Source organism: Onychomys torridus, chromosome 4 (genome assembly GCF_903995425.1).
Source record: "Onychomys torridus chromosome 4, mOncTor1.1, whole genome shotgun sequence".
NCBI classification, from domain to species: Eukaryota; Metazoa; Chordata; class Mammalia; order Rodentia; family Cricetidae; genus Onychomys; species Onychomys torridus.
Window position 1 is genome coordinate 11,831,775 of NC_050446.1, and position 27,500 is coordinate 11,859,274.

At 50.7% G+C, this 27,500-nt stretch overlaps 1 protein-coding gene across 1 annotated transcript in view; it reads left to right on the forward strand.

The window, feature by feature from the left end:
- Positions 1-15,595: 15,595 nt before the first annotated feature.
- The window catches only part of Fam163b (family with sequence similarity 163 member B), a 16,892-nt gene continuing 4,987 nt past the window's right edge, over positions 15,596-27,500 (forward strand). The window contains exon 1 of the mRNA XM_036186367.1: positions 15,596-15,982. The gene's annotated coding sequence lies outside the window, so the exon portion shown is untranslated. The remainder of the gene's footprint in view (positions 15,983-27,500) is intronic.

The window sequence follows — 27,500 nt, forward strand, 5'->3', positions numbered from 1 at the left end:
CTCAATTCTGGGCCCATTACTGTGGGGTTACTCAAGGCAGCAGGAGCTTGCGGCAGTTGGTAGAAACTCACCACACTCAAGAGCAGAGACAGAAAGGTAAGCATGCTTATGCTCAGCTTGATTTTTCCACTCTTATATAATGCAGGACCCAAACCCAGGGAATGGTGTTGCCCACTTTCAGGGTTGGTCTTTGTAGTGGTTTAAATGAAGATGGTCCCATAGGCTCATATATTTGAGTAAGTGGTGGAACTATTTGGGAAGGATTAGTAGGTGATTCTAGTTCGCCTCATTGGAGGAGATATATCACCAGGGGCGAGCATCCTATGCCATTCCCAATTAGCCATTCTCCCCTTTCTCCCCTCTGCCTCTCTCTACTGCATGGTTGTGCCTCAGGGTGTAAGCTCTCAGCTACTGCTCTAATGCCATGCCTGCCTGCTGCTGTGCTTCTCACCATCACACTCATGGACTCACCCTCTGGAACTGAGAGCTCCAAATGAACTTTCTTCTGTAAGCTGCCTTTGTCAGGGTGTCTTCCCATCAACAGAAAGTAACCATGACAGTCTTCCCAAGTCAGTTAAGGAAATCAGGACAACCCCCCACAGGCATGCCACAGGCCAACCTGATCTAGACAGTCTCTCATCTGGACTCTCTTCCCAGATGACTCCAGGTTGGATCAAGTTGACAAAACTCATCATTACAAGTGACAAGCCTTTACCAATGAACTGTCCCCTACCTGTTGCCACTTTTTGACTCTTGGGTTCATAGTGAGAATTGATATTGCTGGATCATGTGTGTGATCTTTTTTTTTTTTAATTGGGGGGTATATTAGTTACTCTTCTGTTACTGTGATAAAATACAAAGAGCAGCTTATAAAAGGAAGAGTTTGTTTTGGTTTACAGCTTTAGAGGGATGAGAGTCCATCATGATGGGAGGCATGGCAGAAGTCAGCAGGTGTGGAGGCTTGAATGAGAATGGCCCCTGTGGGCCCCTGTGTTTGTGTGCTTGGTCTCAATTGGTGGAACTGTTTAGGAAGGATTGAGAGGTGTGGCCTTGCTGGAGGAGGTGTGCCACTGAGGGTGGGATTTGAGGTTTTAACATCCCATGCCAGGCGCAGTCTCTCACTTCTCCAGCACCACGCCTACCTACCTGTCACCACACTCCCTGCCATGATGATAATGAACTCACCATCTGAAACTGTAAGCCAGTCCCCAATTAAATACTTTCTCTTATAAGTTGTCTTGGTCATGGCAATTTCACAGTAGCTAAGACAGCAGACACAGCTGCAAGAGCAGGAAGCTGAGAGCTCACATCTTGAACCACAAGCCAGAAGTAGAGAGAGCCAGGTGGAACTAGTGTGAGGATTTAGACTCTCAAGCTTACCCCCAGTGATATACCTCCTCCAGCAAGTCCACACCTCCTAGGCCTCCCCAAACAGCACCAACAACTGGGGACCAAGTGTTCAAATACTATGTGTTGCTCATTCAGATCACCACAGGACAGACTCCCAGGACCAACACTGTCCTTACTGTCTTGTTGCTGACTATGTCCACTTTGGATATGGATAGAGCATCAGCATATGAAAGCTGCGTCTCAGTTCCCAACCAAAGACAGCTCCCAGGGTCACAAGGCAAAGAGAACATTTAGTCTCTTGACTCTTCTGGCACCAGCCAGAAGACCTAGCTGTCCCCATGGAGCACATGGCCTTCCTAAAGTAGATTTAAGCCTCATAGATAGGCCACATTAGCTTCTGGCTTAGACTGCTTCCCTCCGGCGATAATCGGACGCATCATTTCCATAAAGACAAATTCAATAAGGCCCTCCGAGGCTCACCATCTGCCTGTCAGAGATGGAGCTCTAGAAAAGAACAGGTCTCTGAGCCCAGGGGCTTCTGACATTCATACAGCAGGAGTGGCCTTGATCTGCACGCCCTGATCCAATTTCCCTGATGCTGATCAGGTTAGGAAAGACTCAGCCTAAGGCAGTGGGGAAAGGGCAGATTAAAATGACCAGGGTGGAGGAGCTGCACCAGGTGGAGAGGAGGCGTGTCAGCCTGGGTGCTGATGAGGACACGTTTCTGGGTAATGACTTGTCGATGTCTGGAGAAATGGGGTATTTTAGAAGGGCAGGCCCTGTTGGATGTCAATGCCAAAGGCCCACTTATTGGAACAGGAATCTTTGAATCACAGCTTTCAGCACTGGGGATGGCTGAGGCCGCCATATGCTCACTGCTAAGGATTTCCTAGTCTGTTGCAGGGCTTGAGGAGGGTGCACCTCACAGAATCCCCAGCATCCATATCTTAATCCGTGCAATTGTCTCCCTGGCTGGGAACATCTTTTGTTCTCCAGAACTCCTTGGAATGGGAGGATGTACCAACTCTTCTCCCCAAAACTGGACAGAGGTGGGTCTTTATGGGCAATGGGAAAACAGAATGTGGTAGTTTAAATGAAAATGGCCCCCATAGGCTCACAGGGAGTGGCACTATTAGGAGGTGTGGCCTTGTTAGAGTAGGTGTGACCCCGTTGAAGGAAGTGTGTCACCAGCGTGTGCTTTGAGGTTTCAGATGTTCAAGCCAGGCTCAGTATCTCTCTCTGTCTGCTGCCTGGTGATCCAGATGCAGAACTCTCAGCTCCTCCAGCACCATGTCTGCCTGCATGCTGCCATGCTTCCCCACCATGATGTCAATGAACTAAACCTCTGTTCGGTAAGCAAGCCCCATTCAATGCTTTCCTTTGTAAGAGTTGCCATAGTCATGTTGTCTCTTTGCAGCAAGAGAAACCCTAGTTAAGACACAGAGCAAGACAGACCTCAGTTGATGAGCAGGTGGACGTACACTTGGCTGATCATGGACCTTGCTTAGGGTGTGAGCCTTGTGTCTTATTTCTGGTGGTCTTGGGTAGTCTCTGATGGCTGAAGAGATTCAACATTTTTTTTTTGTCAATGCCCAGGTTTCACCCAAGCAACAGATGCAGGATCCACCAGTGCTGTGCCACTCTGGAGAGTGTCCCCTTTGTGCGGAGCACTTGACTGTGGGAGGTGCTGGGCTCAGCAGTCAGGAGCACACAAAAAAGACTTCAGCAGATCAGACTGTTCAGCAGAACAGGTTCATACAGTAAGAGGGAGGCAGAAGCCAGAGGAGAGAGTATCCTAGAAGACATGGGAATTGATGCAGAGTCATGGCAACCATGGAGTGAACAGTAGCCAGGGGGTGGGGAAGAGAGTAGCCATGGAGAGTAGTGGATAGTGCCCATAAGGTGAGGTGAACAGTGACAATGGAGTGGAGTAGACAGTGGTCATGGGGTAGAGTGGACAGTGGCCATGGACAGTGGACAGAGTGTTCAGTGGGTGGAGTGGATAGTGGCCATTAGGTGTAGTAGACTACAGTTATTGGGTGGAGTAGACAGTGGGGGTGGAGTGGACTGTGGGGGTGGAATGGACAGTGCTCATGGTCTAGAGTGGACAGTAGTCATGGAAAGTGGCCTTGAGATATGGTAGAGTGGGCATTGGCCATAGTATGGAGTGGTCCCTGGTCATGGGGTGGAGTGGACAGTGGTTATGGTGTGAGTAGATAGTAGCTATGGGGGTACTGTGGAAAGATAACAACTTCAGTGGAAGGGGAGCAGCTCTTCACCATCCCACCTGGGCACATGCACAGCAGCCCCTGCACACATGCTGGGGGAGCCCTGTGTGGCTACACATGCCTAGGATCAAATTTTATTTATAAGCCAAATACAGGAAGAGACTGAGTACAACTCAGAGTGACTCAAACCATATTCTTAATTAAAGGCATTGCAGCTTATGTATATTTATTTCTGGAATCTTTCCTTGAATATTTCTTTTGGCCAGGTTGACCTCTGGGTAGCTTTAAAAAAAAACCCCTACAATAAAACCTCAGGTAAGGGACTATACTTCTCTGACGTGCATTAGAAGCACAGAAACAGACACCCCAGTGGCAGACAGATAAATGGTGAATCTCAACCGCAGAGCTGGGCGCACTGCCCGCACGACCAAACGTGTGAGCTGAAACCACAAGGAAAGAGGCAGAAGTGCCGATGCCTGAGGAAGCAGCGTTGATCAAATCAACAGAAGGAGACTCTAAAATAAGTATAATTACTATCCTTAAAGAGATATGCAGTTATTGTATTCATGAAGCAAGAATGGGCTTTTATATAAAAGAACTAATTAGAGATCATGGAGATTTAAAATAGACGGTCTGAAAAGCAGAGAGAGACATCTGAGGAGCAAATTAGTGAGCTGGAGGATCAGGCAGGTGCCGCCCGAGGAATTCAGTGCAAAGGGCAGAAGGGGAAAGGTGGGGGCCTTGGACCAGCTCCAGAGGGCCCCCATGTGGGTGGCAGACATTCCCAAAGGCAGGGTGGCAAGGAAAGGGTGGAGAAAATGGCCAGCTGTTCCCCAGCCACAGGACAATACTGTCTTCAAGGCCGATGAACATAGAAAACAGGCCTGATATAGGCCAGTAAGAGGGAAAGGAGTCTGATTATCCAGAGAGAGAAAGCTCAAGAGAGACCAAACAGGAGTAACAGTCAGGAGGACTGGGCTGGGGGCATGACACAGTTGGCAAAGTGCTTGCCAAGCAAGCATGAGGACCTGAGTCCGATCCCCAGCACCCACATAAAAACCAGCAGAGCACTATGGTGACTGCAGTCTTAGTACTAGGTGGCATAGACTGGAGAACCCCTGGGTCTCCATGGCCAGCCATCCTCATCAAATTGATGAACTCCAGGCTCCGTGACAGGCCCTGTCTCAATAAACAAGGTGGAGTTTGGAGCTGGAGAGGCGGCTCAACAGTTAAGAACACTTGCTGCTCTCTCTAGGGACCCAAGTTGGGTTCACAGCGTCCATGTCGGTTGGCTCAGAGCCAGCTATAATTCCAGCTCCAGAGGGTTAGACACCTCTGGCCTCCACAGGGCTGACACATACACCTACACATAACTAAAAATAATAAAAAATAAACCTTTAAGGAAAGCCAAGGTGGAGAGTGAGTGAAGAAGACCTCTAATATTGGCCTCTGACTTTTGCACCCTTCTCCTCCTCACTCCTCCATACACACACAACAAATAAACAACTGGAGTTTGGACACAGAGGAGATAACCCTGCAGGGGAAAGACCCACACCAGCTTCTTCCTGGCAACTCCTAGACCCAGCTTTCTAGTTTGGGAACGAAATAGAAACCAGACTCAGTTAATTCATAATACCCTCCTTTCTGAAAGAGTTACTCCAGGGTGTGTTCTGATGAGATAAAAACTTTAACACAACAAAGATGAAGCCAAGGACAGAGAGAATGAGGGGATAGTAAAAGCCCAGGGGCTACAGTGCCATGCCTAAGGACTCTTGCCACTGCTGGAGATGGAATCTTCTTGCTTTCTTTGTTTTATGAAAGTCTTTAAATGTAAGAAAAATATAATGAACCATGTCATAAATGTTCTTTTGTTTACCACCATCTAGATGATACGTATGTCCACTGTCATATATTTGCATCACAAAGTCGAGCAAGCCTCATTTAGACTTCTATATGCAATCAGCTTTCAAAGTCCCATATTACTGGACTATGGAAATTGGAAGTAAAATAGTAATTACATTTGACATTTTATGTATATATTTGGTTTTTGTATTGTTTATTTGAGCGTGGTGGTTGTCATGGCTTATGTGTAGAGGTAGGAGGGCAATTTGTAAAACTTAATTTCATCCTTACAGCATGTGGGTCCTGGGTATCAAACTCAGGACATCAGGCCTGGCGGCAAGTGCCTTTAACTGCTGAACCATCTCAACAGCCCAAAACATTAATCTTTAAAGAGTGTTTATCTTGTATCTTGTCAGCTTGCTAAACTTATAATTTATCCCAATAAATCTTCAGTACGTTCATTTGAATTTATCAAGTGGAATTTTCCGCATGTCAAGAGTGGTCAGAGCTAGGCTCCTTCTGGGTCGATATTTGTGTCTTTTCATTTCTGCCTCTGTCTTTTCAGGTTCCTTGCCCTCCTCTGTCACAGGGAGGCTGTGGAGTGAGGATGAACAGCTCAGCTTGTTTCCATGCTTACTTCCGGCTGGGTATCCTTTCACAGCTGGCCAGTTTGCATCATCAGAAAGTGTCAACCTTGACTAACTGCTTCCTCAGCATCCTTGAAGACTGGATGAAGGACTCCAGTTCCTGGCTCTGGTTCTCAAGCAGCTTGAGTTCAAGACCCCTTCACCTTCCTAAGAAGTCACCAAAGACCCTCGGAATAAGTGCAAAGACTGCTGTAAAGTCTAACTCACAAATGAAGAAGGGCACATAAATAAAAATCATGCTGCTCTCTGTGCAGGGCTGGCATTGGCATGTTATAAAGTTAACAGCCACTGGAGTCACCCCAAGAAAAGTCTTGAACACATGAACATCCCTGAAATGGATGCACTTTGCAATCAAGTGTGCGTCAGAGCTCTCCTAACTCCATTTTCTCCCTTTTCTAGTAGTAAATACAGTAATGACTTACCTTAAAAGAGACATGGATTCAATATGCACCAATATAGCATTGGCCTATTGACTTTTCTGTGCCAGGCCTACAAGAAGGCTCTGTATATTATTATCCCATTCTATAGATGAAGGAGCTGTGGTATAGACAAGTCAATTAGCTTGTACAGGACCACACAGTGAGGGAGGGACAAAGAGCCCAGGCTAGCTCTTTCAAGCCTTTACCACTTGGGTTCCCTCTTGTCAATTTCTTCCACCTAATCTAGAATCAAACCCCATCTTAATTAAGTCTGCAAAGGCCCAAAGCTCACAGGCTGGTTTATAAGAAGTCATTCAGCTGATAACTAAGGAGAAATGACAGAAAAATAAAAGGTCCTTGCTATGGGAATCTCAGTCTTCTAAGCGACACTGCCCTGTAGGGCTGAGGTAACAGCATCTATCATACATCCTTGAAGTAGACGGCATAGGGTCCAAGAACAGATGCTCGCTTCTGTAGTAAAGAATACGGCCAGTTCCTATGCATGCAAGGCAAAAGAGGAAGGTTAAATTGCTACTCTGCATTTGGCTCTCAAGATCTCGGATGAGTCGAAAACTATCAGGCCAGCAAGACGACTCGGCAGCGAAGGCCTGCCAAGCCTGCTGACCTGAGTTCCATCCTGGAACCCACACGATGGAAAGAAAGAACCACCTTCTATGAGTTGTTCCCTGACCTCCACACATGAGCCTTATACATATACAAGACAAATAAATAAATGTGATTTAAAAAATTTTTTAAAGAAGGATAAATATAAACATTCTACAAAGGCTGTGAGACATGCAGCCATAGCTGTCCTGGGCCAAAGAGGAGGAAGAGGCTGTGAAGAAACATTCTATTCCTGACAGGAAGGCTTTAGGTTCAGAATGTATGAACAGCATCTGGGATCAGCATGGAGCTAAGACACAGAGTGGGAACCCTGGCCAGCAAAGGTGTGATAAAGATGCCCAGCTTCACTAGCGGCCAGGTGATGGAGCTTAGGAGCTGTGCAACAGGTAGGGCCCAAGCAAGGTGCAGAGGCATGGTCCCACCTGAGGCGAGGAGGGGATACATCTCTGTGGAGGGGAAGGCCGGTCGCTCAGCCTAGGGGTGTCAGGAGACCTTAATGAAAGAGGCTGTGCATGAGAGGGGGCCGGGCCACGAATGGCACAGGTGAGCCACAGTGTCATCTGCCCCTCTGGGGGCAGGAAGAGAGTGGGGCCTCACCAGAGACACCTGTAATGGAGGTGATGGCAGTGCTTTAGGGGACTGCTGATTTCTTTCCCTGGCACAAATGAACAGTGGAACAGATGCCAGGGAATACAGACAAGCAGCAGAGAAAAGAAAAGTAACAACTTATTCATTCAGGATGTGAGAGACCTAGGGCTGGGCGCTGGCTTGGGTGTTTTGTAAGGCCCCTGGGTCCTACCTTTCCCCTCTTGGTCCTGTCTAGTTACTCACCCCTGGGCCTTCCTGTTATTTCTTCTCACAGAGTCTTCTTGTGGGTGGGGAGAGTCACCATCAGGACGCCTGCCTGACTTAGCTTTCTCTGCTTACCTGTGTTCCTCTAACCATGCTTCACACTGGAAGAGAGAGATGGACCCAACAGGTGGGGTCCCACTAGGAGGTTGTAAGAACTGCCTGTCCCTCTTTTCTTCACTCATATGTCATACCTACAGGGAGTTTGGAATCTCAGCAGCCTCAATGAAGCCCATAGTGCACCTGGGCAAAGGTGACCATTTTCACTTTATTACCTGGGTGACCCACAGACACCTTTCCAGGAGATCCACTCTGAAGGACCCACAAGCCAAGCCTGTAAGGAAGCTGAGTGGAGTCCTTAGTGAATGGTTTTGAGGGGAAATGGAAACTGAGCCTAAGTAAGCCATCTTGTCCCAAGCTCCCAAGTGCAGTGGGTAGCTGTTCCAGCTTTGACCTGAAAGTACTACCCCCATGAGGCCTCCCGTAACTGTCACGCATATGAGGCAGGGCCGAGACAGGAGCCCCTTAAGATCCGAGATTCGAATGTGCTGGCTCTCTTGGTTGCTGGATTCTGGATGCTGGTTGTAGACCAAGCAGAATTCTCCAGAGAACACCACTGGACTGCACTTCACCTCTCCCAGACCCTGTAACCTATCCCTTTACTTTGTAAGTTACCCCAAAAATAAACCTCCCTTTTAACTACGTGGAGTTGCCTTAATACTTCCATCAATACTCAAGACCATTCATTCCCAGATGGGTCCTAGCTACAAATAAAGGCCTGAGGCCAGCAGACAGTCTGCTCAGTAGCAGCGTGACATGCAAGCCACATGTGCAGTTGATTTCAGTGTCACATCCACCCCAACCTTCTCACCACAAGACAAAAGCAAAAGCTGGAGAGACTGAGTAAGTGTCAGGAAAGATGCTGTCCTGGGTGGGAGGACAGGGCCAGAGCTCCCTCCCTGGTTCAGAGAATTAGGACATGAAACACTGACAGAATTTCACTCATGGACCAGACCCACCCCTCTGGAAGGTGCTGACACTATGTCAGGGTGGAGGAAGGGCCAGGGTAGGGCTGGGCATTTCTTATGGATTTTCCTGGGGTGGGAAAGAAGAAGTAACAAAACCTCATCTGGGCCAGTGTTCTGTACGCTGGTGTTCCTAAGATCTGCAGGCAGGTGCTCCAGGGCTCTGCATGCTGGTGCTCCAGGGCTCTGCATGCAGGTGTTCCAAGGCTTTGCTGTTTGCAGCTCCCCACCCCCGGCCTCCCAGAACCAGAGCATTGCCAAGGGAAAGAATGCAAAGCCTCCTTCAGCCCTGCAGAGGAGGGATAGCCCCTAGGGGTTTGGAGCGCACAAGATGGCAGTGATGAAGCCCGGACAGAGAAGGCCAGCCTGAGCAGTTTTGAGTCTTCCACCCCCCCACTTCTATGAGAGCCACCAGGGCTGTCTGCCTGGGGTCCTCTCTTGCTCCACATCACAGAACTCTCCAGCATGAGGCCACAGGATTGAGGCTCCAGAACCATCACTGGTAACAGGAAGCAGATCTAAGAAAGGAAAGCAGGGATGCCTGTGAACCCTTGCTATGTTTTTTTTTCCCCCTTAGCTTAGTCAGCAGAGCACCTGTGCTGGCCAAGCCCAGGTCGAGCTGGCAAGCCCGAGGGTCACCCCACCCCCAACCCAGAAAAAAGATGTTTGTAGTTCTATGCTGCTTGTGGGGAAACTGAGGTCTAAAAGAGGCCCTAGTGAGAGAGGGGTGGGCTGGAGTCCCGTTTTTCCCTCTGCATGTGTGAGTCACCCAATACTTGGCTTGGGGCAGGAGGGACATTGTCCTGCAGCTCCTTGCGACTCACCCTAACTGCAGGCCTAGAAGGCAAGGGATCTTGAGAGAGCAAGCAGACCATCCTGCTTAGTCTGCTTCCCAGCACCCAACAGTGTACACACAGTAGGTATTCAATGAACGGGTGAGCCAGTCTGAGCTGGCCCCTTGGCTTCAGACATCCAGCTTAAGTAGCATTAAGCCAACAACTGCAGAAAAAGACAACTTTAGAAAGTGCAGTGTCGGGGTTAGGGGATGCTTCAGTGGGTAAAGTGACTGATGGACAACCCTGAGGACCTGTGTTTGAACTTCAGCCATCACACAAGAGCCAGGAATGATGGTGCACATTTGTAATCCCAGTCCAGAACAAGTGGAGCTGGGTACATCTGTCAGCTGGCACTGCCAGGCTGCCAGCTACCTCTATGCCCAGCCAGTCACCTGTCCTTTGCCAGTTTCACATGAAGCATCTCCATAGTTGGTGGCCTCTCAATGGCCAGGGGAAGATCTGTTGCTTACCACTGCTTGTCTGGGTGTCTGAAATCTAGAACCAACAGTGCTTGTTGGAGACAGTGTTCATGACGCTGGGGAGCCTCAGGCCAACGCTTTCTCCTGAGAATGTTTATCATTCATTCAGCCAATGCATAGAGGAGGTGCAGCCAGCAGAAGGCAAGAGGCAGAGTTCTGCCCTCACTGCTCAGCTGTCCAGGGCAGAGGCTAAGAAAGACCTCCAGGAAGCACTGGGGTGTGATAAGACTCACAGACACTGAGGCAGAGAGATGGAAGAAGGATGCTGGCACATCATCTGCCCTCAGGCTTTATGGTGGATCACAAGGGGTCATGTCTGTACCTCTGCTTAGGGCATAGAGATTTCCTTCCTGCTGTCCCAAGCCACCTGGATGGGGGACTAGGTCAGCCCCTAAAGCCAGGACTTAGCAATTCACCTGCGTCCTTTCATGCCATAACCCCAGACAGTTGTGGGGTTTGGGGTTCTCTCCTGCCTCCATCTCTCATGCTTCATCTGCCATGCTTCTTTTTGCTCCCCAGCTCCATCCCCCTATTCCCCTCCTCCGCCGCCTCCTCCTCCCCCACACGCTCCCTCCTGTCACCCCAATCCAGACTGTCAGCAGGTGTCAGGCTGGTAGTCGTGATCAATTCTGACAGGAAAAAGAGGAATAAGTCCAAGTTTACGTTCTCTGTGCCCAACAGGTGTCCTAGGACTGGGCTGGGTGAGAGTCAGGTCCAAGATGGGCAAAGCTGCCTGTGGGTGCTCTCCCTGGAGACACCATCCCAAGAGAAAGACCCTGTCTTTCCCTGGAGAAAAGGGCTTCAGTCTGTCTTGTCATTCTCTTGTCACTGTATTTGCATGTGTCAGTCACAGAAGAGATTTTGTGTCATGCTTTTATTAAACCCCAGTGTGCACCTCCTCACAAAGCAGAGCTAACAGAAGCAGGAAAGTACAGGGAGGCCACTTGAACTTGGGGCTCACATAATTCAAAGAGTTAGTCTCTGAATTATTTATGTGGCTTTTTTTTTTATCATAATAGACTGAGGGTACCACTCTGGGCTCAAGATATCGCCAGCAAGGACTTCAGAGACCGGTGGACCTGGCTGTTGTCACAGGTTCCTTGCTGTGAGGTTGTCAAAAGAAAGACTAGTTCTCCGCTCACCACTGTCAACGTGTTTTAGAGATGTAACAGCACAGGAGAGATGCCCAGCTAAAGACTTCTCTACTTAAAGGACTTCACTTTGAGGCTTCACTCAGCTCTGAGCTTCCAGAATACACAGGTTCTTACTTTGGTCTCCCCACATACACGAATGAATAAAGTCTGAATGCTCCATCTGGGTTGCTGGAGCCACTTGCCTGGCTGTGGACTGATTAGGACCCTTCTTGGTGCACCCCCACCCACTGACAGTCTCCATTTTCTTGCACACTGTCTAACCCTCTTGTTCTCTCGAACACTTTAATTTCCCCGGCCATGCCTCAGAGCTGCCCAATTTAACAGACCTTGATCTGAGGTGTGAGGGTAACTCTTCCTCACAACACAAAATAATCACAGTTGCCCGATAGTGTCTGAGCCTCTGATTGCTTTTAATTCATTCATTGTCTGGATGGACTTGACCTGAGCAGATCACTTGGAGTTGGGTAGACACATGGTTCTGCCACCTGACATGTTCAATCAACTTCTGAGCCCCTCATGACTGCAGCCTGAGGGAGCAAGGCAATGATCAACAATAGAAACATTTAATCCTTGCCAAACAGCAAGCACCACCCTTCCCCAAATCTCTCAGGTGTCCAGGACAGAAAGGGTCCCCACTAGCCTTCACTATGATATTTCTGGAGTCTCAAGCTCCCTCCTTCCAAGGGTTCCCCGAAAGAAACTTGGAAATTGTTTCTGGCCCTGGCTCTGCAGGTCCTGGCAGAAGCCTCCTTCCTCTAGGATTACTTCTGTGCCTTCCACTTTGCAGCCTGACACTCCCCATCATGAGCAGAAGCCGGAGCACGCCCTTCCAGCCAGAGGACCCAGGAGCCAGTGCACACCATGCAGGCGACTGTGTTAGTTACTATCTTTCACGAGACACCCGACAAAAGCCACATACAGATGGAGGTGCTTGTGTGGGTTCACGGTTTGATGGTACATCCCATCACGGTGAAGGCATGAACCACAAGCCAGCTGGTCACGTTGCATCTATGTCCAGGAAGGATGAATGCTGGTACCCAGCTCATTTCTCCCATTTGTTCAATCCAGGCACCCAACCCACAAGGTGGTGTGCTCACACCCAGAGTGTGTTTTCCAATCACAGTTAACCCAATCTATAAACTCACAGACACACATAGAAGTTTGGCTCTTTGGTGACTCTAGACCCTATCATATTGAAGACATTAACCCACAGTGATTGGAGGTGTTTAGGTATGGCCAAGTGCTCATAGTCTACCATAGTCTCTAGTAATTTTTCTCCTACACCCCACCAGAGAGTGTACCCTGAGCGTAGATATTTGCAGAGCATTGGAGAAAAATGTTTAGTATCCCTGCCTCTGATAAAGAGGTTATCAGCCCTCAACCCTGAAGTTGCTCATCTGTCAACACACTCAAAGCCCCATTTCCATAGCATAAGAGGCCACTCTTACTAAAGCCACATTCACCCAAACTGGAAAGCAAGCCTTGCAAACTGCCCCACATGTTGCTGTGCGTTGGACAGTTTTCAACACCTCCACCATCTGTTGGGTTTGGGTTACATCCACTAAACTGTATGTGTGGAAAGATGCCTGGGATAGGACAGAAGTTGCCACGCAACTGGGAAGCCTGTCCTAGTGGAACAACTCCCATCCTCCCATGCCATAGCTTGCTGCTGCCCAGTCTGAAGAACTGAGTGGGGCTGGACTTCTTTCTTTGTACCAAAACTTGCTGTTTTAGGAAACTCAATGGTATGTTGTTTCTATGAAGTCAGCTCAGAGGCCCCTCCAGACTCCTCCCTTTTCTAATTTTAGAAATGAGTTTTAAAAATAAAATCAAGGCATGCTTTCATACACAAAAAACCAAGTTGAGTGGTGACCGTTATGCCATAATCTGAATGAAATTTGCTCTGTGCATGTTGTCTGTGTGACTTTGGGAAAGTCACTTCACCCCTCTGTTAACGTTTTGAAGGTAACTTAGGCTGCAGGGAGGGCTCTGCAGATAATGGCACCTGTGCAAGCATGAGGACCCGAGTGCTGCTTCCCAGCACCCCCTGAAAGCTGGGTGTGGTGGCATGTGTCTGTAACCCCTGCTTTGGGGGGAAAGCAGAGATGGGAGGATCCTGCATACTCGCTGACCAGCCAGTCTAGGTGAAATGGTAAACTCCAGGTTCAATGAGTGTCTCAAAAATAAGGAGAGTGATAGAAGAAGATAGCCATTGCTGACCTCTGACCTCTAAGTGCAAGCTCACACTAGTACACATGTCTACTGTACATGCTGTGAATCATTGAAGCCAAGTTTAAATGAGATGGATATCACTTAAATAAAGCCACACTATCACAAGTACTGGGAATGCACCTCTTTGCTCCACATAGGAAGAACCAGTAACTTGGAGCCCAGAGTCAAAGGTCAAACCACTTCCTGGGTACTTGGCTGCTCAGACCATGGCTACCACACTCACTGTCTGGGGTGAACATGTGAAGAAGTGGAAGTGTGGGTGTACTGGTGGGCAAAGGCAGGATTGATGGTGAGGCTCATTTTGAAATTCTTGGCACACATTTGATGGCATCTAAGGATCTGAGACAATTACGAAAAGCCAAGAAGTTCTGATTGAGACAGTGAAAAAACGGTTGCAGGAGTTGATTGGCTGGCTGGTCTGTGCTTTCGCCTTGGTACTCTCCAGGGCTGTCTGCCCTCCCCTTATATAAAACCATCTCTATGGAGTCCATTGTCCTGTCTCTGAGTGGGAATGTTGTCAAGTGTGGGAGATCCACAAACAGGCTGAGGAGCCCCAGCTCTGGTCTGCTGCCAAGGACCCTGTTGTTCCTTCTCACCTGCAAAACGGTTCTGGTTGGATTTCCCTGGCCATCGCTGAGCCGGCTAAATGAGACAATGTGTGCAAGTGTTCAGCATTGCATCTGGAATGCATTGAGCACATAACAAGTGATGTTTACTGTGAGATAAGAGCCTGCTGCAAGCAGGCTGAGTACAGTTAATTAATGAATCAAATACAGCCACTGGTCCCTGGAGAAATGAGGCAGGTGACAATTAATTACCCATTTTGCAAGGGGCAGAGATACTTAAAGGCAGGGACCAGCTCTTTCTGGTAGTTAAGTGGGGTGAAGGATGTTCCCAGTTCATTACAAGGAAACTCTCAAGCACCAAGGATCTGAGTATCAATAGGGAGCTCAGTGAGGACCCTTAGGAAGGACCCAGCAGGGAAATTGGCAGGCAGGGGGTTATTGTGCAGGTGTCTGGCTGAAACACCTGCTTCCTTGGTCCTGTGGCATGTCTTAGAATGAATTACTGGTCCTTCTATGTCCAGCTAGTGGGCAAAGGTGAAGGAGACTACACCAGCTCCCTGGCCCTTCAAAATGGGCTGACATATGCCCTTCCCACCAGGACAGGTCAATCCCAGCATAGTCAAGCATCCATGGAGCACTCCTAGTGATCCAGGAAGGTTTCTCAGAGTGTTGTGCATTCTAACTCAAAGCCTCATTCAATATATAATTTCCTGAGGCTGGGTCTGCAGTCACAGTCCACTCCTGAACGTCTTCAGGGATGGGGTTTGTCTTAGGACCCTATTTCTCAAGAGGAAAGGTGAGAAAATTCTTCATATCCAGCTCAAATCTGCCTTGCTTTATCTTCCAACCATTGGCCTAATGCTGCAGTTGGGGATAAAGTATAGATTTGCTTCCTTCCCAACGGCTGGAAACCTGAGTCAGTCACAGGCCCCGGTCACCAACCAATCCAGTACAGAGAATATGCACTGCCCTCCAGTGATACTCGAGACTGACCCAGAGAATGGGAACAAATGAGAGCAAAGTCAGCATTTATCAAGCACTTGTGGTGTGCTATGCTTATGGGCATCTTTACCTTTCATTTTCAGATCAGCTTTAAAAGCCTTGCTGTCAGTCACCCCAGAAACAAGAAGGACCAGGGACCTGCCCCAAGGTTGCACTGTCCACAGTCAAGCAACCACAGCACCACCAAGACCAGGGAAACAGAAACAGACTGGTGGAGATAGGAGAGAACCCCGCAGGGCGCACACAGAGGTATGGGTCCCCAGACTTTGCATATGGGTGCAGCCGCGGGGGGGAACCGCAGATGAGCGTCAGCACCAGGGACAGCTCCTCAGCTGCTCCCCCGCAGCCGCCGCCGACAGCGCGCGCAGGGCCCGCAGCGCGCACTCCTCAGCAGGCTAGTGCGCGCGCCCTCCCCTCCAGAGCGCGCCCCGCGCCCGGGACTGGGCTGGAGTCGCGCGTGCAGCTCTCGGGGAGGTAGCTTGGCGTCCAGAGCCGTGACCGCAGCGCGCAGCCTGCAGGGGCTCTCGCCTGGCCACGCACTTGCTTCCTCTGGGGCCTCCAGGAGCCTCTCCGCTCTTTTCTTGCCAGTCTGGCCCCAGCAGGCACCACCGGCCGTGGCCTGGGCTGCATTTGCCTCTACTCGCTGTGCCTGGGACAGAGGGACGCCTGCCCTGTCACGTGCGTCCAAGTCCTCCGCCAGCCGGGGCAACGTGGTTCCCATGGTTCAAGGTAAGGGCCAAGCGGGTGTGCAGGTGCAGGTCATGGTGTGAGAATAGGCGATGCAGGCTGGGAAGCTCTGGCTCTGCACTCACTTCATCTGGAGTCCCCACTGCAGCCTGTCCTGGCCACCTTGCATCAGGTGCCCTGACCTACACAGGTGCCTGTACAGCATGACCCATCCCACTGCGGCCCACCTTCCAAGTTCCCCGAGATGTGCAGTGGGGTCCTGGCCAAGAGACAGAGGAACCCTTTGACAGAAGAGGGACTCTGTTTCCCTCCAAGGGTGGCCTGGTGTCTTGTTCAGTTGCTGTCCTCTAGTTTCCCAGGACCTGAGCCTCCTGAGGTTAAGTGGGATGTGTTCCCTGACCAAAACTGCCTGGCGTGCCCTGAGCCTCAGTTCTAAGTGACTGTGAAGCCTGCCATGCTGGTAGATTGAAGGCAGCAGAACAGGGGCCGAAGCCAAGGTGTAGTTAAACCTCTTCTTAAGACTGATGGCCTACAGTGCCACCCCTTGGCAGGCATGGCAGCAGCTAATGCAGTGCCTCAGGGTAGCCAGAAGCAAAGAGGGGGTGCTAGGCCTTTGCTAACAGCCCAGAATGCCCAAGGCTTGGCCTAACACTCTTTTCAGGGCTTTGCACGGATGCTGGGGGAGCCTACATGCTGAAGCAGAGTGATGAGTCCCAGAGGTAACCCCTCTCAGGGTGCCGGCACATTCCTTTTCCCAAAGGCACGGGTGGCGGTGGGGATGGGGAGCAGTGTCCAGTGACTCTCTCATCCCTGCTCCACACATGCTCTGCGGCCACTCTGCACTCAGGGCCACTCACAGAGGGGTCCCCAGCACAGCCCAGAATTCCTGGCTGGAGTCAGAGTTCTGAACCACGCTGCCAGCTGGAGTTTGGAGGTTTCCCTGCATCCCCAGGACTGTCGGTCAGGCAGAGGTCCAGTAAATGCAGTGTGAGTGGGTGTGTCTGGTCCAAATGCCCAACTGGGTCTGAACCAGAGGTCAAGCAAGCTGAGAGGAGACTGTGGACCTTTTCCATCACTCATCTATTCATCTCAGGCTAGGACAGGGGGAGACTAACAGGATGGCACTCACTCAGCTCCAACTTTCCCTTCCCACCAAGCTGATACCCCCCTCCCTTTCCACAGCCATCATGTACAGGGGCCAGGAGCCAGGCCTTTCCCCAGCCCTGCAGGCCTCACATCATTGAGCCCTTGGGGTGCATCCATGGGGGTGTCAGGGCCTCTCTTCAGGCCAGTGAGGGCTTTACTGAAATAGGACCTGAATTTGAGCCACCTGGACATGGGCCCTGGCCATGCTTGCACCCGCCTTTGCTTTGCTCTTTGTGAAGGTGTTCCAGCCGTATATAATGTGCTGTGAGGGTAAGAAGTGGGGTGCTAACGGTTCCAAACATTTGGGCCTGGCGCCCTCCAGCCTCTGTCCAGGCTCTGAACCTAGAGTTTCACTGAGCTCTTGGGAGAGGAAGTTGCGATTTAAAAATAACAAACAAACAAGAAACAATCTTTGATTTGTGCCCTCAGGAGACACTGGGAACAGGCAGGTGAGAGCAGGGGGCACAGAAGTTAGACCGTACACACACACACACACACACACACACACACACACACACACACACACACACACACACACACACACACACACACGATGCCACTGCTACACTCAGAACCCTGTGGTGTTTTCCCCCCACTAACCCAGCCCACACAATTGCATACTGATATAGCCCCCACTGTATGCTACAGTACTGCCCCCTTGTGGCCGGAGGACTGCCAACAGGTGAGAAGCCAGTTTTGTATGTCTTTCCTGAGGTGGGGTTCCGGAGGTGAGGGGACAGTAAACCCATGTCCTCACACTTGCAGGCAGCTGGACCTGGGGACAAGTGAAGACATCAGCTCTGAGTAGCATGCTTCCCCTCTCTCACCTGTATCTCTACTGTGTGACTGACTGTGTGTGCTTTTCTTTCCAAATGCTGAGCCATGCTGTTTCCTGTGTGTAGAATATGCTGATAACAGGCCTGCCTGGGCGTCCTAGGGACTGAAGGAGGAGGTGGAGGGTATCACATATCCCCTGGTGTAGCAACTAACTATTGGATGTGTGCTTACTGTTACTGGGATGTTTCTGAGCATGCTCCCATTGAAGAGTGGCTGTCTCAACTTGGTTAGAATCAGCAAGGTTGGCAGTTGAACTGTGTGCACGCTCCAGGACAGGGGCGTGACCATTGCAGAGCACCGGGAAGTAGGAGGGGGAGACCTCTGAGCACTTCTCTGAGCAGCAGCTGAGCTCAGCTTCCAGAAGCCTCTCTGTGGTGCTTTGAATGAAAATGTTCTCCACAGTCTCACAGGGAGTGGCACTATTGGAAGGTGTGGCCTTGTTGGGGCAAGTATGTCACTGGGGGTGGGCTTTGAGGTCTCAGAAGCTCAAGCCAGGTCCAGTGTGTCTCATTCTCTTCCCGCTGCCTGTGGATCCAGATGTAAGACTCTCAGCTCCTTCTGCACTATGTCTTCCTGCACTCTACCAATGCTTCCCACCATGACGATAATGGACTAAACTGATGAACTATAAGCCAGCCCAATTAACTGTTTTCCTTTGTAAGAGTTACCATGGTCATGGTGTCTCTTCATACCAGTAGAAACCCTAACTAAAACATGTCCTTTGCCATGTTCACACCTGCATTTCCTCCTACCCCAAGCCTGGAAGCAGTTTGCTCCTTACCGAAGCAAAGCTCCTTTTTAGGTGGGGCAGAGCCACCCCTCTACCAGGAGGAAGTGAGCTATACCCTCCTATGTCACTTAGCACTGCCCCTGGTGCCCCACTTGTGGACACAGCCCACACAGTATCATCCTCAGCCTCAGGCCACAGCTCCAGCCTGACTGCCAACGGTGTTCACTTGTAAATCAGGTTCTTCAGCCTGGGGAGGCCAGATGTTCACATCAAGTGTCTTCCTCTACAGTTTTCCTCTTTATTTCACTGAATCTCCAGTTTGCTGACACCACTACACGACCTGGCCAGCTCTCTCCCCAGCATTGGGACTGCAGACTGAGCCACCGCACAAGGCTTCCCCATGCGCGCTATGGACTAAACTCCAGTCCCCGTGCCCTCCCAGCAAGCACTTTGCCCACTGAGTCATCTTCCCAGCCCTCCTTATCCCTCTTTGCTCTTCCTCTGCCTCCTCCACCTTGTTCTCTCCATCTCCCTCTACCTCAGAGAGAACCAAGAGACCCTTACACAAAGGCCCCAGGAAACTGAGTCCTGAATCAGGCAGAGGCTGAGGGTTAAAAAAAAGAACCGCTGGCTCCTGGAGCAAACCCACCAAAACTGCGCCCAGCAGACTACAGCCATGCTCATGGGACCAGTACCTGCCCACCCACGAAGCCAGCTGCAGCCCTCAGCCGGTAGCAACACTTCCTCTGTACCCTACCTAACCTGCTCTCTCTGTACCCAAGCTTGGGTCCTTTACTGTGGCCCTGGGATGGGGAGGGTTCTCTGGGGTTCAGGCAGAATGGAGACTTTTTCATGAGATTTGAGGCAACCCCAGCTGGGGATGGATATTAAGTAGTGGGAAGCAAGCTCAGCTCGCTCCTGTTTTCTGCTTTCCCCCAAGCCTGGGCTTCCTCTCCAGGGTTAGAGCACACCCTAAAGATGCATGCTTCTTCTCTGCTCCTGTCTGTACCTTCCTCTGGGCTCTCCTGCCCAGGTCTGAGCCACACCCATGTGGGCAGGGACAGGACTTCTGCCTTGGGAATCCTCTGTCTGTGTGGTTCTTTGGCTTTGGGCCAGCTGGAGCTGGTCAGCATGTGGCCTTCCAGAGTGGACTCCACAAGGCATTGAGCTCCAGGAAGGTTCCTCCAGGTACACAGTCTCAGAGCCCATTTTGGGCAGGCAGCTCTGCTTGCCTGGTTGGTGGTCTCACCTTTCTGGCCTGTGTGTTCCTACAGAATGTGAGTCAGGGAGATGTGTGGAGGCCTAGGGTGCATCTGCTGACTGGTTCACTCTGCCATCAGGGAAGATGGTGGCAGGGAAGATGGGCTCACCTAGGGGGAGCCTGAAGGTGAAATGGGCTCAGCCGGCCAGTCATGGCCAGGCTCAGAGGTCTGGGCTTCCTTGAGCTATTCAGCTGGGATCTGAGAAAGTCTTCCACCTATGATACCCTGGAGATGGCTGGTAGAATGTAAGGGTCCCTATGCTCCTTCTGGGCGACCCTTAAGGAGTGCAGACCACCAATCAGGCAAGCTCTGGACATCCTCATGTTTCCTGTGCCAACAGCTTCTTAACCAACCCTGGGCCTAGGTTTATTAACCCCCTTGTTGTGGGCATTTTCTGGGGACCTCTACAAATCATGAGCCCCTGGGAATCTTCCTGGGTCCTTGGGGGCACTGTTCAGGCTCAGCAGTGCCAGGGGACACATTCCAACACTGCTGGCATGCTCTCCAGCCAGCCGCCTCCTGTCAGCCCTTCCCTTGTGGTGGGCTCTGGTTAGTGTCTCTGAGACCAACCCAGCCACACAGAGCTGCTGAACACTTTCCCATCTATTTATTATTGAACGAACACAGGAATCTGGGAGCCTGCAGAGCGTGAAATTGGGAACAAATGCAGAGGAGGTCTAGACAGGAACCCTGCAGGCCGCTCTCTGCTCACTCAGGACCGCAGGGCCCTTGGGCTTCCAGGTAGCAGAAATACTTGTAACCAGACAGATGTGTTTGGGGGAGGAAAAGGGTTCTGAGTCCCTATAAGCTCTTGCCCAGACTCTGGCAAGGAAAAGAGGCTGTGAGGCAGCCAGCCTGGATTCCCAGACAGAGCCAACCTTCTCTGTCCCAGCCTCAGTTTCTCCATCTGGAAGTAAGCAGTAATACCCTCACTGGGTTGGAAGAGACCTTCATTAAACCACCAAGTTTCGGGATCCCATGTTGCCCCACCATGGCCTGGGGCAGCTGTGTTTGCCAGGTCCTCAGTGCTGGTGCTCTGTGGTGTTGAAAGTCCCTAGGTCCAGTGAGGCAGCTGGATTTTCCCCTGGCTCCAGAGCACTGGCCTTCACAAAGCCTTCCTCTGTGCCCTGTACCCTGTGGGACACTGCCAGGGGCTAAAGTGGGGTGCAAGAGTTGTCTAAGGCTGAGAAGACAGAGTGGGCACAGTGAACGGAGCAGAGAAAGGAGTGGGTTAAACCCAGGATGCACAGTCCAGATGGCAGCTACGTGGGGGGCTCCTGCCAGAGGAGGGAGCTCACGGGAGGAGGCAGGTGGAGGCGTCTGGTTCTGCTGCCAGGTGTTTCCTGCCTTGTCCCCGCCCCCGACGGTTGGGCCTCTACACAGGAGACAACGGGAGCTTGTAACATGGCTATTCTCCAGGCTGGCTGCCTAGACATGGGTTATGAGAAACATACTGTCACTCACCAGAACCACCACCCCTCCCCCCCACACACATACAGATTCCAAGAACGGGTGGAGGGTCCACAGAGTGGCTCCATCTCATACTCCATCCTTGAAGAAATCAGGGATAGAGATGGGGAGCACGTGTTTATAAGGCCATAAACCTGTTTATGGTCCCAGGGGGCAATTAACAGTTCAGCAAGAGCCTTGCCAAATGTCATTGGCTGGCATGAAAAGACTGCAGAATCACCTTGGGTTGTGGACAGACTGTAGAGTGGTCTCTGCCAGGTGTCACTGGGCCTGCTTCAGTCTTTGGGCTGTCCTGGGCCCTTCTGGTTCTTTCCCTCCTCCTCCAGGAAGCTCTCTGGGCTCCTTCTCCCAGTAAATACAGCCCAACTCCCTCTCTGAGCCACAAAGCCTTCCTGTTCTCTTAGGTACTCAGGTTTGTTTTTCTCAGAACCTGTTGGGAAGCCTCCCTCAGGCAAGGACAAATGAATCAGAAATCCTTTCCCCTGACACCTTGGCTCAGTGCTTGACACTTCTTACATTCATGACCCTCACATTTGGTTACACATCTAAATCACCAAGACCCCTTGCAGGCTGGTTAAAAAACCAAACAATGTGGAGTGGATGGAAGCCTTTGGATAAACTATACTGAATCAGCATTTCAGATGAGGGAGCTGGGGCCCAGGAACAGGCCTCTGTCCTGAGGTAAGGGCAGAGGGTGCAGCTGTGGAAAGTCCCAGCCCTTGAAGAGATGTGTAGCAAAGAACTCAAGAGCAATTGGTGAGGTGGAAGGAAGTGCCCTCTGCTTGGTTCCTTCTAGCACTAGTATTTTTCAAATATCTGGTGCATGCTGGAGAAATTCAGGAAGGCTTTCTGGTTTAAACAAACATGTTAGGCTTTGATGGCAGTGGACATGTAGGAAAAGGGTGTCCCAGAGGGAAAGCAGGTGGATAGAGCCAAGGGAGGCCTGGTCACCCCGAGACTGTTGGTGGTTAACTATAGATGATGTCAGGCTGGATGTAAGCAGAGCTGCCAGTGGCCTGTGTGTCTATGCTGGGCCAGCCCTGGGACCTGGCGCCCATTGTGGCTGTGTGTGTATCAGCAAAGCGATGCTGAGACGCTCCAGCTGGATGGCCTGGGTGTTGGAGCAGCGGCTGCTGACAGCCCTGGGCACCTGGCCTAAGCGGGCACCCTTCCCATCATGCCTCCAGGCTGCTGGAGAGGACCCAGGCCCCAAGGAGCAGCAAAAAGCAGCCTGGGCCCTGAGGGCCAAGCAAGGGATGTATGTCTCTCAGACCCGGCTCTGTGGTGAGTGTGGCCAGATCCCTCAGAGAACTGAACCCAGGAAAGACTCATGCTTACAGTATGACATCACCCTGCCCCTCCCAGAATCCTCAGTGTTTCCCTCACCGGAAACTGAGGCATGAAAAAGCAGGCATCTGGGGCCTGTCAAGTGACTGACTGGGGTAGAGCTAGGCTGGTACTCAGGTTGCCTTTGAGTACATTATGTGGAGCACTCCTTTCCCTGTTCTGAGGAGGCCCCTCAGCCCTGCCATGCCTCCTGTGAGCTCTCTCCTCCCCCCAGCTCCAGCCTTGCATCTGTGGGGGCACCCTTGACTGGGGCATATGCTGCCACTAGAACCCAGCCACAGTTCCTGTGGCTGTCAGTGACCCTGCATGTGAGCCCGTGGTGGGGTGGGTCATTGCAGGACATTGAGTCTTGACCACCAGGCCACTGAAGTCCAGCTTGCTGGCCACTTGCCTCCCGCTTGGCTTCTCTGAGTGAAACAAGTTTCCACCAGAATGGTGGCCCATGGGGCTATCTATGATCATCTGTCTTGGGTGTGACATCTTTACAAGCTCAGAGGGTCCTGGGTCAGGACACCTCTGCATCTGTGTCTGTTTCTCCCGCCTCTGCAGCTCCTTGTGATTCTCCACACATTTGGCTGGAAATGACAGCCCTTGCCACCTGTGTCTTCACACAGGCCATTGGCCAGCGGGGACCAGTGGCCCTCCTATTCCATTTCCCAGGAGAGAAGCTGTTCTCCCAGGCTAGGGGGGGCATTCACCTCAAGCCTGTTTACATCCCTGCTTAATCCAAGGACAAGCAAGAAGGGTATAAATGCAGCCGCCAGCTTCTTGGCTCAGAGGCAGAGCCCAGAAAGGAGAGCAGGGGTAAGGCTGGGCTGTATCCCAAACTGTATACTGCAGTGTGTGTTCCATGAAGGTGCCACAGGATTCAGGACATTCGTGCAGATGAGGTTTAAGGCTTAGCAGTCATGTGGTGGGGGTGGGGGGCGTGGTGCAGAGGATATATTCCTGCCCTGAGGTAGATGGAGGGATCCCCAGAGACCCTACACATTCCTGAGCACATCCGTAGGTCTGGCTCTAACCTGATCCTGAGCACTTGCCTTGCTGGGACTGGTACAGAACAGGCTACAGGCTGTGGTTAGTACATCATCACAAGCAGGCAGCCATGGAGGCCCATGCCATTTCAGAGAAGGGTCCTTCTGACAAGCAGGTCGGGTAATAGGGATGCGGTAGTCTCTGTGCGTTGGAGACACTGGCCTCATCTACTCTTCCTCTTATGTGCTGCTGGGCCTGCCCCTGCTGTCAGGGCTTTCAACCGTAAGATACCAGTGCGTGCTAGGCTGACACATGCAGACCCAGTCTCACCTTATTTAAGATACTGTTTGGTTTGCTACACCTCCCAGGTGGACACTCCTCAGTCCTCTTCCTGCAGCATCAGGGTTCCAGTACCTGCCCCACCCTTCCCAGCTCCTCTGACCACCAAGGAGGGCTTTCTGGGATCTCTTTAGTGGCCCCAGAAAAATCAATGTTCCTTGCACCCCAATAGAGGGATGAGAGCAGGCAACTGAGTCTAGTGGCCACAGTGACCACAGTTCAGAGTCTCCCTCCTGTGAGAAGTATGCCACGCACCTGGACAGCCCTCCTGGACACCTCTACTGCACACTGGCTCCCATCTCCCGCTCTACAGGCCTACAGCCCTAGCAAGGCCAGCTAGCCAGCTGGCCCTGAAGAGGCTAGAGCTGCCAGGCAGCGTGCCCAGGAATGTGTAGGGTCCCTAGGGCTCCTTCGTTGTCTGTGTCTCCAGCATTCTGCACCCCATTGTCTCACACTTAGGGGCTGTCTGGACTTGCCTGTATTTGGTTGGAGCTGTCCCTAAGTCTGTCTGTGTCTCTTGCCTTGTTGCTCTGGGTCTGTCTGGACCTGTCCTTCATCTGTCTGTGCATCTGTCTTCTGGGGTCTGAATTCCAGTTCCAGCCTTGCCTCTGGCTCACAGTGTGGCCTGAGCAAGATTCTCCCCTGGCAGTACATGTCCACATCTCTTCCATCTGTACCCAGGCCCCTGCTTGACCCCACTAGGCCATCTGACTCTCCCAAGTGCAGCTGCAAAGTATGTGAGAACACCTCATATACACCCTCCCCACCTAGACCTGAAGAGTCAACAAAACACCAGTATTTCAGTTACTCTCAAACACTCCTGGAAGAGGATTAATCAACCCAAATCCCAGCAAGTCTTTGGCCAAGTTTAGCAGAAATTTAGAAACATGTGCATGTTTCTGTAACAGCAAAAAGTGGACAACGGTGCCTGTAGGGTCCAACTGGGTCATCTGGGGTTCTTCTACCTAAAGAGCATGACCTTGGTTTGAGGAAGCCAGGCAAGTTCCACAATGGATCCACAGGACTCCCTAAGACCATCCTTGTAGCACAGGGCCAGACTCCTGATGAAGCAAAGGAAGGTGCAGCACCTTCTTTCTTTGAGAAAGGGAAAGTGTTCTTGTGCATGTGCTGAGGACGAGACCACAAAGGAGCAATGCAGTGCTTAGACAGATTGCTGCTTCCAGGGCAGAGAGCATAGCAAAGAAGGAAGGGAGGAGGGAGGAAGGAGGAGGGAGGGGGGGAGGCCTCCAAATGCTCCTGGATTTATGCTGTGGTCTGTAGAACCAAGCACTTTGTATAATTGAAAAGAAAATTTTAATTAATCTTATATTTTAAACAAATGAGGAAAAAGTGACTCTGGATGTGGAGTTGGTGGAGAGCCACTGTTAAGAATTACTGTGGTGACTCTGAAAATCCTTTGATTCAACTCCATCCTCGTGGGAGCGAGCACAGAGAGACAATGAGCTTTCAGAAGGCTTCAGTGGGGATACTGACACTGTCATTTCAAACTTGCTACAAATACAAGGAGAAAAGCAAGTAAATTTAGGATATTAAAAGAGAAGTAATCTTAATGAATAAAATTTTAATGAATTTTAATTTTTAATCAAATTTCAATGAATTAAAAATCCAAACCAAAAAAACAGAGTTGAAGTGCAAATACCAACAGGAACTTGTGTTTTAGGTTTCTACTTCCGAAAATATGAAGCATGTTGGCAGGTGGTGCCTGCCTGCAGTCTCGGTACTTGGAAAGCCGAGTCAGGAGGATGGAGGCTAGTTTGGTCTACATGAGACTGTGTCCCAAAAAAATAAGATGGTTCGATGGGTAAGAGCTGTGCACCCATGAAGATCTGAGTTTGTAACCCCAGCATCCACGTAAAATGCTGGAGGCATAGCCCTGTACCTGTAGCCCTGGGGAGAGGGGGTTGGAGACAGGAGGTCACTATGTCCTGGTCCCCAGCCTAGCCAATAGTGAGCTCCAGGTTCAGTGAGCAACCCTGGCTCAAGGGAATGAGACATGCACACGAATTAATTAATGAGTTAGTTCACAATAAAAGATCCCCATTCTCTGGTTGCTGTGAACATCGAGATGGTGAGTATCCTTCTGAGGTCACCAGGATGGCACAGCAGTAGCCACAGAGAAGCTCCAAACCCACAGCCCCACAGTGTGAACACTGACTGCAGGATCATGACTGCAGGAGATGGAAACAAATCAAACAGTGAGCAGCACCCAGTGAGCCTCAGACACAGCCTCAAGCCTCAGGGAGGCTAGGCAGGCCTCCTCTAGAAGGAGGTGGGGTAAGAACTGGGCATGGATGGCTTCCCTCTTCAGATGCGGCTTTGCCATCACCAGCTCAGCAAGCTCTTTGACACTTTATCTGGGAGAACCTGAGTAAATAATGGGAGAGAAATGAAACTTTGGAAAAAACCACTCTTTTGCCTTTGCTGTGATATTGCTAGAACAGTCAGTGGCGGTCAGGAGGGAGATCCTGTGATGGAGGAGCTGGACTGAACCACTGTCAACTCAACATCACAAGAAGGGAAATCAACTCTAGACCTTGAAGGTGGTGTGTCAGGAGGCCAGCTTAGGGTTCCAAGTGGCCATGAACGGCTGTTAACTGCCACACAAGGAAACATGCTAACTCCAATACATAGAAAACTCTGTGAGATGAATGACACCATGACACCATTTCTTTGCTAGCCACGTGGCGGGGAGGCAAGAGAAGGACAGCTGAGAACTGAGGCATTCTGGAATGAGGGGTCTAAACAAGCGGCTCCTAATGTGTGCAGACCCACTGTAAGGATGACATCCCAGAGGATGGGGCAGGGAAGAAGAGAGGAGGCTCTTCTGAGTGCCCCTCTGTCATCTGTACAGAAATGTTTATAGGTAGACTGAGATACGCTGGCTTTCCTTTAAAATGGTCCAGTCACTCCCTCCATGTCATCTCCCCCGCCCCCACAGAACCAGAAAGTCTTAGGAGTGGAGGAAGGGATGGACTTGCTCAGGTGCTTGGGCTGGTCAGGGAAGGGCCCTGGAAGACAAAAGGGCTGTGGAGAAGCTGCTAAGTCTTGCTTCAACTGGCACTAGCCATGACTGGATGGTCACCCTGCAAAATATGAAGAGAAGATCGAAAAGGAGGGTCTGTGTCCTGGGCAGGGCTGTTAATCAGCACAGGCCCACACTGATGCAGGCTGTGAGCCCCTTACAATGAAGGGCTCATGCCATCATGGCTGCAGAAAGCTGTCTTCTAAGAATTTATTCTGAAAAAGTTATTGAGTTTGGTTCTGCATCATGGGGGAGTCCCCACTGCCTCCCTATGACATCACTGGGAATATATTTTTTTCTAAATATAAATTTCCTAAATAAAAAGAAATTTTTTTTCAGTCTCATAAGATGAAAAAGTTCTAGAAGGAAAATCTGCTTAGTTGGTATTGAACTGAACACTTACCAGTGATG